Source organism: Peromyscus maniculatus, chromosome 15 (assembly GCF_049852395.1).
Source record: "Peromyscus maniculatus bairdii isolate BWxNUB_F1_BW_parent chromosome 15, HU_Pman_BW_mat_3.1, whole genome shotgun sequence".
NCBI lineage: Eukaryota > Metazoa > Chordata > Mammalia > Rodentia > Cricetidae > Peromyscus > Peromyscus maniculatus.
The window spans coordinates 57,696,761-57,711,663 of record NC_134866.1 but is presented as its reverse complement, the minus strand read 5'-3'; the positions used below and the strand labels follow the sequence as shown (position 1 = coordinate 57,711,663).

The 14,903-nt window shown below is 40.8% G+C and overlaps 1 protein-coding gene across 12 annotated transcripts in view; it reads right to left on the bottom strand.

Moving 5' to 3' along the window:
• The window catches only part of Arb2a (ARB2 cotranscriptional regulator A), a 448,678-nt gene that overhangs the window by 375,490 nt on the left and 58,285 nt on the right, over positions 1 to 14,903 (bottom strand). The gene's annotated exons all lie outside the window — the stretch shown is intronic.

Genomic DNA, 14,903 nt, shown 5'->3' with positions numbered 1-14,903 from the left:
TTAACAGGTGTGGACACTACAAAATGAAGCAGTATATTGACACTAATTTAAAAATCACAATTCATTGCTGAAAACTGAAAAAAGGCCATATCTAATCTAAACATGAAGCATCCTATATATAAGACTATTTAAAGTTAGCTTCTTTCTTAAACAGAAATGTCTTGGTCCTTGTTGCAAGCTAGATGGAATATCACTGAAGCACCTCTGTCTCCGAGTTTCTATGGTGTTGTGATTAAACACTGTGACCTGAAGCAACAATGGGAGAGAAATGGATTGCTTCACTCCCATTTCCATATGGCAGTTCAACATCAAAAGCACTTAGGGCAGGAACTCACTCAGGGCAAGAACCCGAGGGCAGGAGCTGATGCAAAGGCCACAGAGGAGTGGTGCTTACTGGCTTGCTCCCCATGGTTTGCTCAGCCTGCTTTCTTCTAGCACCCAGAACCTGGTGGTGTCCAAGGGTAACACTGCCCAACATGTGCTGGGCTCTCCCACACCAATTATGAAAATGCCCTAAGGCCTGCCTATAGATTGGTCTTATTTTATTATTTTTGTATTTATTTACATACTGACCAGTTTCCCCTCCCTCCTCTTCTCCTGTTCCCTCCTCCCACCTTCTTCCCACCCCACCTCCCACCCCCTCCACACACACACTCATAGGTAGTAGAGAATAGCTTATATGGGCAGAACAGTGGGAAACTGAACTTGGAGGTAATGAAGAAATGTAGCCCATGGTAAAGGTCCATAAGTGCTGCCATTGGTATAAGAAGTGACTTTGAGGGAATTTGAAAAAGTTGTAAAAGTAGGGAATCTTGGTATGCATCAAAGAATTCCCTTCCAAAACCAGTACATGGGAACCAACAAGTAAACACATCAGTAGGCTTTCTTGATGCTGTCACTCAAGTTGATAACTTACCTGGACAAGGGGGAGCTGCAGCTAGCAGTGAGGACTGAGCCCTACACATAAATACACTGTGCTGGCTGATTTTAGGTCAACTCAGCACAGCTAGAGTCCCCTGAAAGGAGGGAGCTCAACTGAGAAAGGCCTCCGTAAGCTCCAGCTCTAAGGCATTCTCTTAATCAGTGACTAATGGGGGAGGACAAGCTCACTGTGGGTGAGGCCATCACGGGGCTGGTGGTGTGGTTTCTAGAAGAAAGCAAGCTGAGCAAGGATGTAAGCAGCAATGCTCCATGTCCTCTGAGTCAGCTCCTGCCTCCACATTCCTGCCCTGGTTGAGTTCCTGTCCTGACTTCCTTCGGTGATGAACTGTGATGTGGAAATGTAAGACAAACTCTTTCCTCCCCATGCTGCTTTGGTCATAGTGTTTCACCACAGCAATAGAAGCCTTGACTACGACATACAGCTTGCACTCTCTGAGTCCTAAACAAGAAGGAATACACGTCTCAGAAAGACTACTGACTGTAAACATGCATCAGTTTCCCTGAACACAGCTGTTGAGTACAACACCCTGGGACGGGGCCTTCAGCTCGAATAGATGACCACAGGCAAGATGGGAGGATAACAGCGCTGGCCTGAGCTTTACACCCGGTGACAGACGCAAATACTCAAACACAAAGCAAGAGCCAGGGCAAAACAACAGCACACCAATTTGAAAAGCCAAGTTACATTTGTTCAGTTTTAAAAATGCATTTTATGGTATACAGTGTTCAGCAATAGTCAAAGAAACAGCACATCAAATGAACATCTTCTATTTTTTTTTTTTTTTTTTTTTTTGATTTTTCGAGACAGGGTTTCTCTGTGTAGCTTTGCGCCTTTCCTGGGACTCACTTGGTAGCCCAGGCTGGCCCCGAACTCACAGAGATCCGCCTGCCTCTGCCTCCCGAGTGCTGGGATTAAAGGCATGCGCCACCACCGCCCAGCCATATTCTATTTTTTATTGGACGAAGAGTAAGATAAAACAAATGAAAACATAAAATAAAACTTTGAAACATAGAACTAAAATTAATTTCTTTAAATGAGAGGTTGGGACTCCAACAGTCAGTCTACCTGACTACTGGACTACCCAGGTGCTGCATGGTATCCTGCAACCATGACCCCATCAAGGGACACTCAGAGCCAGTCTGCCTGCTGCCAAATCAGCACCCTATCCACCATACCACCTAGGACCTCATAGTATGCTGCAACCCAGAACTCCAGGTAGAGACCCCCAGAACCAGTCCACATCCACTTGTGCATCAGTCACCTCACCTACCACACTGCTTGGGAACAGCATATCATCTTATGGTCACAATACCAGGCAGAGATCCCTCCACCTACCAGGTTGCTGTGGAATAATGTGGCATCCTGGGGCCTCTATGCCCATAGTGACATTGTCTTAGTGTTCTATGGCTGTGAAGAGACACCACGACCAAGGCAACTTATAAAAGGAAGCATATACTGGGGGCTTGCTTATAGTTTCAGAGGGTGAGTCCATGGCCATCATGTCATGGAGCAAAGTCAGGTAGGCATGGTGCTAGAGCAGTAGCGGGGAGCTCCCATCTGATCTGCAAGCTGAAGGCAGAGGGAGAGAGACTGGGCCTGGCATAATCTTTTGAAAACCTCAAAGCCCAACCACCAGTGACAGACCTCCTCCAAAGAGGTCACACCTCCTAATCCTTCCTAAATAGTCCACCAACTGGGAACCAAACATTCAATTATATGAGCCTGTAGGGGCCATTCTCATTCAAACCACCATGGACATTTAGAGCCAAAACTTCAATTAACCCACCTATGTGTCCCTAACACCATACAGGAACCCGCAGCCTGGCCTCAACCCAATTCATTTCTGCCTAAGGACTTTGGGGCATTCTGCTCCCTGCTCTCATGGAACACTGCTCACTCCCACTGTGACACGAGTTTCTGCCACACAGGGGCCATCATAGAACCCAGTGAGCCCATCAGAGACTTCTGAAGATCAAGAAGGTATATCTTCTAACCCAAAAGAAGGTTTGACCTGAGGTCAGAAATTGCACCTACTCTAGCTGAGCTTATGACACTTATGACACCCTACTGCCACATGAAAGAAGTGTGGACCCAAGACTTAACGCCAAACACCATTCAGTGGATTCAAAACACAAGTTGGAATAACAACAAACAAGGATTTGGCTACCCATACAACAAAGATGAGAACAGATATCCATACCAAGAAACACCATTAACTACCTACTTCACATGGTAACAACACAAACAACATGAATAACAACATATCTCCTCCATGAATTAGTATCCCTATAGTAATACTACTGTGTGAGAAAAGTCAGTTAGTTGATACACAAGACAATGGTTTCTAAATAGCAATTAAAAATATGCTCAAGGAATTTAAAGAGAATATAAATAAAAAATGATGGAATGCACACTGAGAAAACATATACTAGAAATAAATAGTAAAAGGAATTCAAGATATAAAAATATAATTTAATAAATAAAAAAGATAGAATCCCTTTTTAAAAAAACCAAATTGAAATAAAGCTCAAAACAAAAATCTCAGAAGTCGAATAAAAAGCCTAGCAGAAAGATTTGATAAAATAATGAATCAAGTGCAAGTAAGAATAACAGGTCTTGACCATGATGTAGAGAACATTAAATTTAATAAAAACAAAACAAATTAGAATATGAATATGCAGGAACTGTTGGACAGTATAAAAAAATCAAAACCAATGTATGAAAACAAGTCAAAGACTCAAAAAACATTTTCCACAAAAATCACAGCAAGAATTTCCCTAACTAAGGAATTAGATGCTTATTAAGGTACAAGAGGCACACAGAATACCTAATAGGACCAGGAAAGAAACCACACACCATGTGATAATCAAAAGATTAAATGTACACAACAAAGAAAAGTAATTGAAAGGTACAAGAGAGAAAAACGAAGTCACGTATAAAAGTAGGACCATCAGAATGGCATCTAACTTTTCTATGGCAACTTTGAAAGCCAGAAAGGGGTGGGCTGGTATCCTGCAAGTTATGAAAGACTAAAGATGCCAATGTAGCCTATCATAATGAACAAAACTATCTCTAGTAACCCAAGAAGAAAGAAGAACTTTCCATGATAAAAGCAAAGTTAAGGAATTTATGACAAATGAGCCACCTCTACAGAGGATCCTCAAAGGAAATCTTCAATCTGAAGAGACTAAACATATTCACGAGGCCACAAGGAATAAACAAACAATTTCAGAGCATCTAATCAAGAGGTATAAGAAAACAAAATAGCACGAATGAACATTAGTTCACGAATAGCACGAATAGCACGAATGAACATGTCTTAGTTAAGGTTTTTATTGCTGTGAAGAGACATCATGACACAGGTAACTCATAAAGAAAACATTTCATTGGGGTGGCTCACTCACAGTTTCAGAGGTACAGTTCATTATCATCATGAGGAGGAGCATGGCAGCATGCAGGCAGACACAGTGCTAGAGAAACAGCTGTGAGTCCTATATCTTGCAGGCAACAGGAAGTCGACTGACTGTGACACTGAGGGAAGCTTGAGCAAAAGAGAGCTCAAAGTCCACCCTCACAGTGACACACTTCCTTCAACAAGGCCATACCCACTCCAACCAAGTCACACCTCCTAATAGTGCCACTCTCTTTGGAGGCCATTTCCTTTCAAGCTACCACATCCAATTACAATTCTCAACAGGCTACATTGCCAGAGACAAGGAAGATCAGCCACCCACAGGCCTTCCCAACTCTCTAGCTTCCAACAGACCCAGTCCTCAGTTGTCCTTTGCCCCTCATCACTGTCCCAGCCCTCAACTCCTGCAGACAACCCCTTCCCAAGCGCCGGCCAGACCTGCCAGAAGATCAGATAGGGAGCCCTTCTGGAACCTCCCCCACTCTCTCGGTGCCTACACCCAAACCCTATCCCCAATTCCCCTACCCCTCCTTATCACTATATTCCAGTCCACAACTCCAGGGGAGACTCCCTGCTGCACCAGAAGACAAGCAGGCCACCTGCCCACAGACCTTCTCCACTCCCTCCACTGCCCCCCTCCAACAATATCTCCAATTCCCCATCCCCTCCTCTTTCGTGTGTACCTGTCTCCATCTCTGGCATAGAATCCCTGACGGATCAGAGGCCACACAGGCCACCAGAACTCCGGGTAGACCACCTTCCCAGCCCTCAATCTACTCCACTTTCTCAGTGCATCCACATATTATCCCCAACTGCCCTCCCTTCCTTGTTTCCAGGTCCCAGGCCCCAATTCAGGCAGAGATCCCCTGCTCAACAAGAGAGCACACTGGCCACCAGAAGTTCAGCAGCCAACTCAGGTAGAGACCCCCTGCTTAACCACAGACCACACAGGCCAGAAGACCAGAGAGGAAAGAGAAATCAAAGAAGAAAGCACCCATCTAACAAAGACAAACCCAGAAATCAAAACTTAGACCTATAATCACTCCAAAACAAGATGTCTAAACACCAGCATAAGAACAAATCAATAATAGCCAGGGTAATATGTCACAATTTAACCCAGCTAATCTACTACAGCAAGCCCAGAATGTTCCAACACAACTGAAAGACAAGAAAAAGACCTTAAAAACAAATTTATAAAGATAGAGGGCCTTAGTTAAGAAATGAATGAATCCCGTAATGAAATCGAACAAAAGACAAACAAAAAAGTGGAGGAAATAAATAAATCCCTTTAAAAAAAAAAAAAAAGCCAAGAAAGCCAAGAAAAATCAAACCTGGAAATGGAAATAGAAGCAATGAAAAAAAACAAAAACAAAAACAAAACGGGGTGGAGAGGGATTCTGGGTGTGGAAAATCTAGGTAAGCAAACAAGTAAGACCTATGGCTAAGGATGGAAGCATCACCAACACAATACAGTAGATAGAAGATAAAGTATCAGGCATTGATGATACAATAGAATAAATAGATACATCCATCAAAGGAAAAGATAAATCTAAAAATTCCTGACAAAAAAATATGCAGGAAATCTGGGACACTAGGAAAAGACCAAACTGAAGAATAAATGAAAATAAGAAGGAGAATGCAGCTCAAAGACCCAGTAAATATTTTCAACAAAATCATAAAATAAAGTTTTCCTAAACACCGAGACATCTACAAAGATACAAGAAGCATACAGAACACCAAATACATTGGACAAGAAAAGAAAGTCCCCTTAGCACATAATAAACAAAACACTAAACATACAGAACAAAGAAAGAATATTAAAAGCTGCAAGGGAAAAAGACAAAGTAACATATAAAAGTAGGCCTGTTAAGATTACACCTGACTTCTCAATGGAGAATCTAAAAGCCAGAGGGCCTGAATAGATGTGCTGTAGACTCTAAGAGAGGACAGTTGCCAGCCCAGACTGTTATATCCCCCAAAACTTTCAATCACCACAGATGAAAAAAAAAAGATATTCCATGATAAACTCAAATTCAAATGATATCTACAAATCGAGCCCTACAGATGATACTAGAAGAAAAACACCAACCCAAGGAGGTTAACTACACCCATGAAAACACAGGAAATAAGTAATTCACACTAACAAAAGCAAGAGAAGGGAAGCACATACACACACATGCATGCAAATACCCATGCACACATGCACACACACCAACAGTCACTAGAACCAAATAACAGGAATCAACCATTGGTCATTGATATCTCTCAATATCAATGGACTCAATTCCCAATAAAAACAAGGTCCATACTGCTGTTACATACAAGAAACACACCTCAATATCAAAAATAGACATTACCTCAGAGTAAAGATTGGAAAAAGATTTTCCAAGCAAATGGACCTATGAACCAAGCTGGTATAGCTATCCTAATATATAACAAAATAGACTTCACATCAAAATTAATCAAAAGAGACAGGGAAGAACACTTCATTCTCAAAGAAAAATCTACCAAGAAAACATTTCCAATCCTTAATATTTATGGCCTGAATGCAGGGCACCCACATTTCTAAAAGAAACATTACTAATATTTAAATCACACATCAACCATCACACATTGATAGTGAGAGATTCAATACCCAACTCTCAAAATGGACAGTTCATCCAGACAAAAACTAAACAGAGAAATACTAGAGCTAACAGATGTTATAAACCAAAGGAACCTAACAGATATCTACAGAACATTTCATTCGACCACAAAAGAATATACCTTCTTCTCAGCACCTCATGGAACTTCCTCCAAGAATAAAACATACTCAGTGGCAAAGCAAGTTCCAACAGGTACCAGAAAATTAAAATAACCCTCTGCATCCTATCATACCATCATAGATTAAAGCTACACATGAACAACAACAGAAAGCCCATAAATTCATGAAACTGAAAAACTCTACTGAATTACCACTGGGTCAAGGAAGAAATTTAAAAAAAAGAAATTAAAGACTTTCTAGAATTCAATGAAAATGAGTGCACAACATATCAAAAATTATGGGACACAATGAAAGCAGTGCTAACAGGAAAGTTCACAGCACTAAGGGCCTGCATAAAGAATTTGGAGAAATCTCACACTATCATCTTAACAGCACACCTGACAGCTTTAGAACAAAAAGAAGCAAACACACCCAGGAGGAGTAGATGACAGGAAATAATCTAACAGAGCTGAAATCAATAAAATAGAAACAGAGAGAACAATACAAAAAAATCAAGGAAACAGAGTTGGTAAATCAACAAGATAGACAAACCCTTACCTAAACTAACTAAAAGGCAAAGAGAGTATACAAATAAACAAAATCAGAAAGAAAAAAAGGGGGCATAACAATAGACAGAGGAAATTTAAAGAATCACTAAGTCATACTTTATAAACCTATATGCCACTAAATTGGAAAATCCGAAAGAAAGAATAACTTTCTTAATACATACCACTTACCAAAGTTAAATCAAGAACAGATAAACAACGTAAATAGACCTATAGCCACTAAGGGAATAAAAGGAATCATTAAAAGTCTCCCAAGCAAAAAAAGCTCAGAGCCAAAGAGTTTCAGCAAAATTCTGCCAGACTTTTAAAAAAGTTAATGCAAATACTCCTCAAAGTATTCTACAAAACAGAAGCAGAAGGAACACCATCCAGTTCATTTTATGAGGCCACAGTTACCGATACCCAAACCACATAAAGATTCAACAAAGAAAGAGAAATGTGAACCAATTTCTCTTATGTACTTAGTTACAAAAATAACAAATACTTGCAAACCAAATCCAAAAACACACCAAAAAGATCATCCACCATAATCAAGTAGGCTTCATCCCAGAGATACAGAAATGATTCAACATACAAAATTTGTCAATATAATCCACCATATAAACAAACTGAAAGAAAAAAAAAGCACATAATCATCTCATTGAATTCGGAAAAAGCCTTTGACCAAATCCAACACCCCTTCATGATAAAAGTCTTGGACAGATCAAGGACACAGGGAAATACCTAAACATAATAAAGAAAATTTATAGCAAGCCTATAACCAATATCAAATTAAATAGAGAGAAACTCAAAGCAATTCCACTAAAATCAAGAACAAAACAAGCCTGTCCACTCTCTCCATATCTATTCAATATTGTACTTGAAATTCTAGCTAGATCAATAATACATCAAAAGGAGACAAAGGGGATACAAATTGGAAAGGTAAAAGTCACAGTATCACTATTTGCAGATGATATGACAGTATGCATAAGTGACCCTAGAAATTAAAATTCTATCAGGGAACTCTTACAGCTGATAAACACCATCAGTGAAGTGGCTAGATACAAAATTAACTCAAATATGCAGCAGACCTCTATATACAAATGACAAATGGACTGAGAAAGAAATCAGGGAAACAACACCTTTCACAATAGCATCAAATAATATAAAACATCTCAGTGGAACTCTAACCAAGCAAGTTAATAACCTCTAATAACAAGAACTTCAAGTCTTTGAAGAAGTTATAAGAAGATGGAAAGATCTCTTGTGCTCATGGATCTGTATGATTAACATAATAAAATGACCACCTTACCAAAAGCATTCTACAGATTCAATGCAATCCCCATTAAAATCCCAACACAATTCTTTACAGACCTTGAAAGAGTAATACTCAACTTCATATGGAAAAACAAAAGACCCAGAATAGCTAAAGCAATCCTGTACAATGACAGAATTTCCAGAGGTATCGCCATGCCTGACTTCAAGCTATACTACATAGTTACTCTAATAAAAACTGCAATGGTGTTAGCGTAAAACCAGACAGGTGGATCAATGAAATCAAATTGGAGAACCAGATGTAAATCTACACATCTATGGACACCTAATTTTGGACAAAGAAGGCAAAATTACACAATGGAAAAAAGAAAGCATCTTCAGGAAAAGGTGCTGGTCTTACTGCATGTCAGCAGGTAGAAGAATGCAAATAAATCTATGACTGAACAAAACTCAAGTCCAAGTGGATCAAAAACATCAACCTAAATCCAGATTCACTGAACCTGAGAGAAGAGAAAGTGGGAAGTAGCCTTGAACACATTGGCACAGGAGACAACTTCTGGAACAAAACCCCAATAACATAGACACTAAGAATGACAATTAATAAATGGGACCTCATGAAACTGAAAAGCTTCTGTAAGGCAAAGGACACTGTCAAGAAGAAAAAGCAGCAATCTGCAGAATGGAAAAAGCCCTTCACCAACCCCACATTTGACAGAGGGCTAATTTCCAAAATATATAGAGAACTCAAAAAACTAGACATCAAAAGAACAAACAATCCAATGTAAAGATGGGGTACAGATCTAAACAGAGAATTCTCAACAGAAGAATCTCACACAGCCAGGATACACTTAAAGAAATGTTCACCATCCATAACCATCAGAGAAATGCAAATCAAAATGACTCTGAGATTCCATCTTACACCTGTCAGAATGGCTAAGATCAAAAACACTAAGGACAGCTTTTGTTGGAGAGGATGTGAAGTAAGAGGAACACTCCTCCACTGTTGGTGGGAGTACAAACTTGCACAGCCACTTTGGAAATCAGTATGGCAGTTTCTCAGGATATTGGGAATCAATCTTGCTCAAGACCCAGTGATACCACTCTTGGGTGTATACCCAAAGGATGATTAATCATACTACAAGGACACTTGCTCAATTATGCTCAGAGTAGCATTATTCATAATAGCCAGAACCAGGAAACAACCTAGATGTCCCTCCACTGAAGAATGGATAAAGAAAATGTAGTACATTTACACAACAGAGTATTACTCAGTTGTTAAAAACAATGACATTGTAGGGCAGTGGTGGAGCATGTCTTTAGTCCCAGAACTCCGGGGCAGAAGCGGGTGGATCTCTGTGAGTTCAAAGTCACCCTGGTCTACAGAGTAAATTCCAGGATAGCCAGAGCTATACAGTGAAACTGTGTCTCAAAAAAACAACCAAATAAACAACAACAACAAGACATGAAATTTGTAGGCAAACGGCTGGAACTAGAAAAAAATCAGCCTGAGTGAGGTAACCCAGACCCAGAAAGACAAACATGGTATGTACTCACTCATAAGTAGATATTAGTTGTTAAGTAAAGAATAGCCATGCTACAACCCACAGACCCAAAGAGGCTAAGTAATAAGGAGGGATCAATGGGAGATGCTTGGATCTCCTTGGGAAGGGTAAATAGAAGAGATTTTGTGGTGGACTGGGGGCCAGTGGGAATGGGAACATGAGGGATCAGGTGAGGAGGGTGGAGAGGAATAATACTGAAAGAGACGACTGGAAAAGGGGGCATTTCAGGAAGGTAGAAACCTATTCTAAGGGAAACTCTCAAGAATCTACACAGAGACTCCTAGTGATATGAGACACATAGCCTGAACTGGCCATTTCCTGTGACCAGGCAAGACTTCCAGTAGAGGGACTGGGACACCAACCCAGTCACATAGCCTTCGACTTATGGGATGTGCTGGGATTAAATGCCTAGCCCAACTGACATCAGAGAGGCTTCACACAGCAATTGATGGAAACAGATGCAGAGAGACCCACAGCCAAACATTAGGCCTAGTGCCAGGAACCCTGGCCAAGAGGAGAAAGGATTGTAGGAGCCAGAGGGGCCAAGGACACCATAAGAAAACCCACAGAATCGAAGAACCTGGGCTCTTAGGGGCTCACAGAGACTGCATGAACAACCAGGGAGCCTGAATGAGACTGACCTAGGCCCTCTGTATATAGTGACAGTTGTGTAGCCTGGTCTTCTTGTGGGACTCCTAACAGTGGGAGCAAGGGGGATGTGGCAGGAAGGGACTGGGAGGCCAGGAGGGAGGGGAAACTTTGGTCAGGACATAAAAAAAAATAATAATTAGAAATATAATATAAAAAAATTAAATAAAATAATAATAATAAACACATGGCAAATAGAAGAAACAGTAGCCGAAGGTAAATGAATGATTAGGCAGGGATGCGATCAAGAAATCTAACATCATACTGGTTCAATGTGAAAAAGCAACAGTATGTCTGTCTTCAAATAATTACAGAAGATGTGGGAAGTGATGAAGCCGTATCTCTGCCAAGACCACCTTGGCTTTAGAACTTGACAAACCTATGCAGCATCATGGTAGAATCATATTGAGTATTCACTATAATGATAAATGCACTAACTTCTTAGAAGTGACTGGAACACTAGTAACATGCCTCTTATTTTTCAGGCTGCATCTCCCTCCAACAGTAGCATCTGAGAAGGAATTTCCAGGGAATGTATTCTGCCCGACCATCAAGTTATACAATGTACTACTGCCACCAGCCTTATCATAGAACACAAACTTCAGTGACTGAAGGGACAGTCACTGGCTATAATAGAAAAGAGAGGCTGGCTACATGCCTATCATACTATTCTGGGCTGAAATATAGACCAACCTTGTTTCTATGTGGAAAGATATCACAGAATAGAATGGTGAGCTTCTGGTAGAAATAAAATAAGTGGGCACTGTGTGGGGTCTTATAGCACTCTGACAAATCGATATCCTAGTGGGAGCTGGTCAGATGACTCAGTGGGTAAAGTCATTTGCCACCCACTAATGCAAGTCTGGTGACCTGAGCTCTATCCCTAGAACTCAAATAAATGTGGCAGGAGAGAGCTAAACTGTGAAATAGTATCCTTTGGCCTCCCCATGCACACTATGGCGCATGTGCCTGAACACATCATTAATATATGTGCAGTAATAGATAATTTAAAATTTCATCTTGGAGTGATCACTCTCTAGTTAATTCTAAATTCTAGGAGTCAATTTGGCAGGCCCACACGTGCAAATTTTTGGTAAGACATTGTTGTGGGTGTTTTCTGTGGGGAATGGTTTTTAATGTGATTTACAATTAACTTGGTAAGTTTTGAATAAAACAAATATCCATATCATGGTGGGCTTCACACAATCAGTTGAAAGCCTTAACAAAATGAACTTGCGCCCCTTGCAAAGAAGAGAAGGCAGAGGAGAAAACCCCTTTAAATCTTGCTGTTAAATTCAGATTGCATCTCTTCACTGAGTCTCCACAGAAAACAACCCCCCAAGGCTCTCTGTTTCTCTCCTACCCACCCCCCTTTCTCGTTGTGTGTGTCTGTGTGTTCTGACACACATACAGGCATCCAACAAGATTCTGTTTCTCTAAGGAACCCTGACTCCCATCTACCCATATAGCCACAGTGTGTTAGGCTCTCCTCTCCTGACACATCTAGTAAAGGGAGAAGATATATAAAGAAGTAATAAATATAAAACATTGTGCATGCTCGAGGAGAACTGCTTTAAGAGCACATATGAGACATGAAGGCTAGAGGGGCCATTCTATCCTACACAAATCAAAGAAACCATTATTAAAGGTTGAACTAAACCTGATAGATCAATAAATACCCTCAGACTGATGGGGTGGTAAAACATACAGCTTAGCACCACATGCTCTTTGCCTCCGAACAGCACCAGAGATATAAAACAGCATGATATATTTTTTTAAAGAATCAGTAGGTTTATATACCTCAAACATAGCGTGAGTTGGTATTGGGCAAGAAAGGAAGTAAAAATACCATAGACAGAAAGGGTGAAACAAGAGAATTCACATCTCTGAAGGTTTAGAAGTCCATGACCAGGGTGCAGGCTAATTTGGTTCTCATTGAAAGTTTTTTTGTTTGGGGATTTAATATCCCTCTGTCTGTCCATCCCCTACTCCCACATGTATAGTTCCCTTCTCACTGTCCCACAGGGCCATTCTCATGGTTCACACATGGAGAGAAAAACCTCTTTGCCACTGGATCAGGACCCAGCACTGTGTCCTCATTTAAGTCTACTCAGCTCTTGAACACCATCTCTAAACACAATTTCAAGAAAGATTACATTTTTGAATTTGAACTTGGGAACACAATTCAGTACAGAACAGTAAGAAATATAGTAAGTTAATTAAGAGATTATGTAACCTGAAGCTAATTAATGCAAATGAAGATAGGGAACAACAGTATGTTAAGAAGTTAAAATGACAAGTTGTAGCAATTATCAAGGACTGAAGGAGTGACATTTTTGACTTAAATATTGGAATGAATGATAGTACTAACCATCTAAAAAGAACAAGCAAGTTAATGTCCACATAAAATCGCAGACATAGTACTCTAAAAATGTAGGTCCAGTGGCAAGCAAAGTGAGAAGTCAGAATGAAAGCAGGATTACTGAGGATTCCAACATCACTGAAGGGTCTGAGATCTGATTATCCACCGCTAAGAGGCTAATCAGCTTATTACTGTTCTGTGCATGCTGGCATAGAACAGAGTTTCTGGGTCAAAGACAATGAATCCAAATGAAGGGAGCTTATTAATCATAGCACAGCACCAGCTTATTTGCACTGGCTCCCTAGCCCCTAACTTCCATGAGGGTAATATAACTAAACCCAGAGAGAAGCTGTAGCAGGAATACAACCCTTGGGAGTCTTTCTTATAGTGACTACTACACAAGCCTGCTCTTTGTCATTCAAGGATGCTCATTTACAACTATAACTCTGGCAAATGGTTCAAGAAAACAGCAGGCCTCGTATTTTTCTTGTTGTTTGGTGGTAGTGGTGTCAGAGGATTTTTGAGACAAGGTCTCATTCTAGCCTAAGCTGGTTTTCAATTTACTACACTGCCCTAGCTGGCCTCAACTTTATGGCAGTCCTTTGGTTTCTTCCTCCCAAGTGCTAGGCTTAGAAGCATGAGCGACAGTGCTCAACTAAAACCTTGTATTCTTGGCTGATAAAAGAAGACAGAGAAAGCATGGGAGATACATAGTGGGTATCTATCACAACACCTACCTAGCTATGCTATTCCCTCCAGAATCCCAAATACAACCAACCAGCAACCACACCCCTACGCCCCAGGTATCCTAGACAGGGCTTCTAGTATGGTGAGGAAGTACCCAGACCAAAGCAACATAGAGAAGGAAGGGTGAAAGCAGTTAGGACAGGAACTCAAGCAGCACAGAAACCTGGAAGCAGGAGGTCACAGAGGAGTGCTGCTTACTCGCTTGCTCTTCGTGGTTTATTCAGCCTGCTCTCATATAGCACCCAGGACTACCAACTCAGGGATGGCACCACCCAAAATGGGCTGAGCCCTCCCACACCACTAAGAAAATGTCCTATAGGTCTGCCTTATGGATCTTATGGAAGCATTTTCTCAATGGAGGTCCCTCCTCTCAGATGACTCTATCGTGTATCAAGCTGACATAAAGCTAGCCAACACAAAAGGAAAAAAAGAAAAGGGATCTCTATAGTGTGAGACCAAAATGAGCCATTTCAGAAACAAGACCAAAATGCTTTCACCCAAAAACTAAGGCCTAAGATTTCTCCTTCTAGAAATAGGCCAATAGTTACTGAAACAAGTCAGTTCAGATTCCAGAAACCAGGAAGTGCAAAAGTACAGAGTCCCAAGGTAGTCATGAGGTAATGCCTGCTGGACTATGGAATGTCCTCTCCCTGGTTTCCAGGGTAA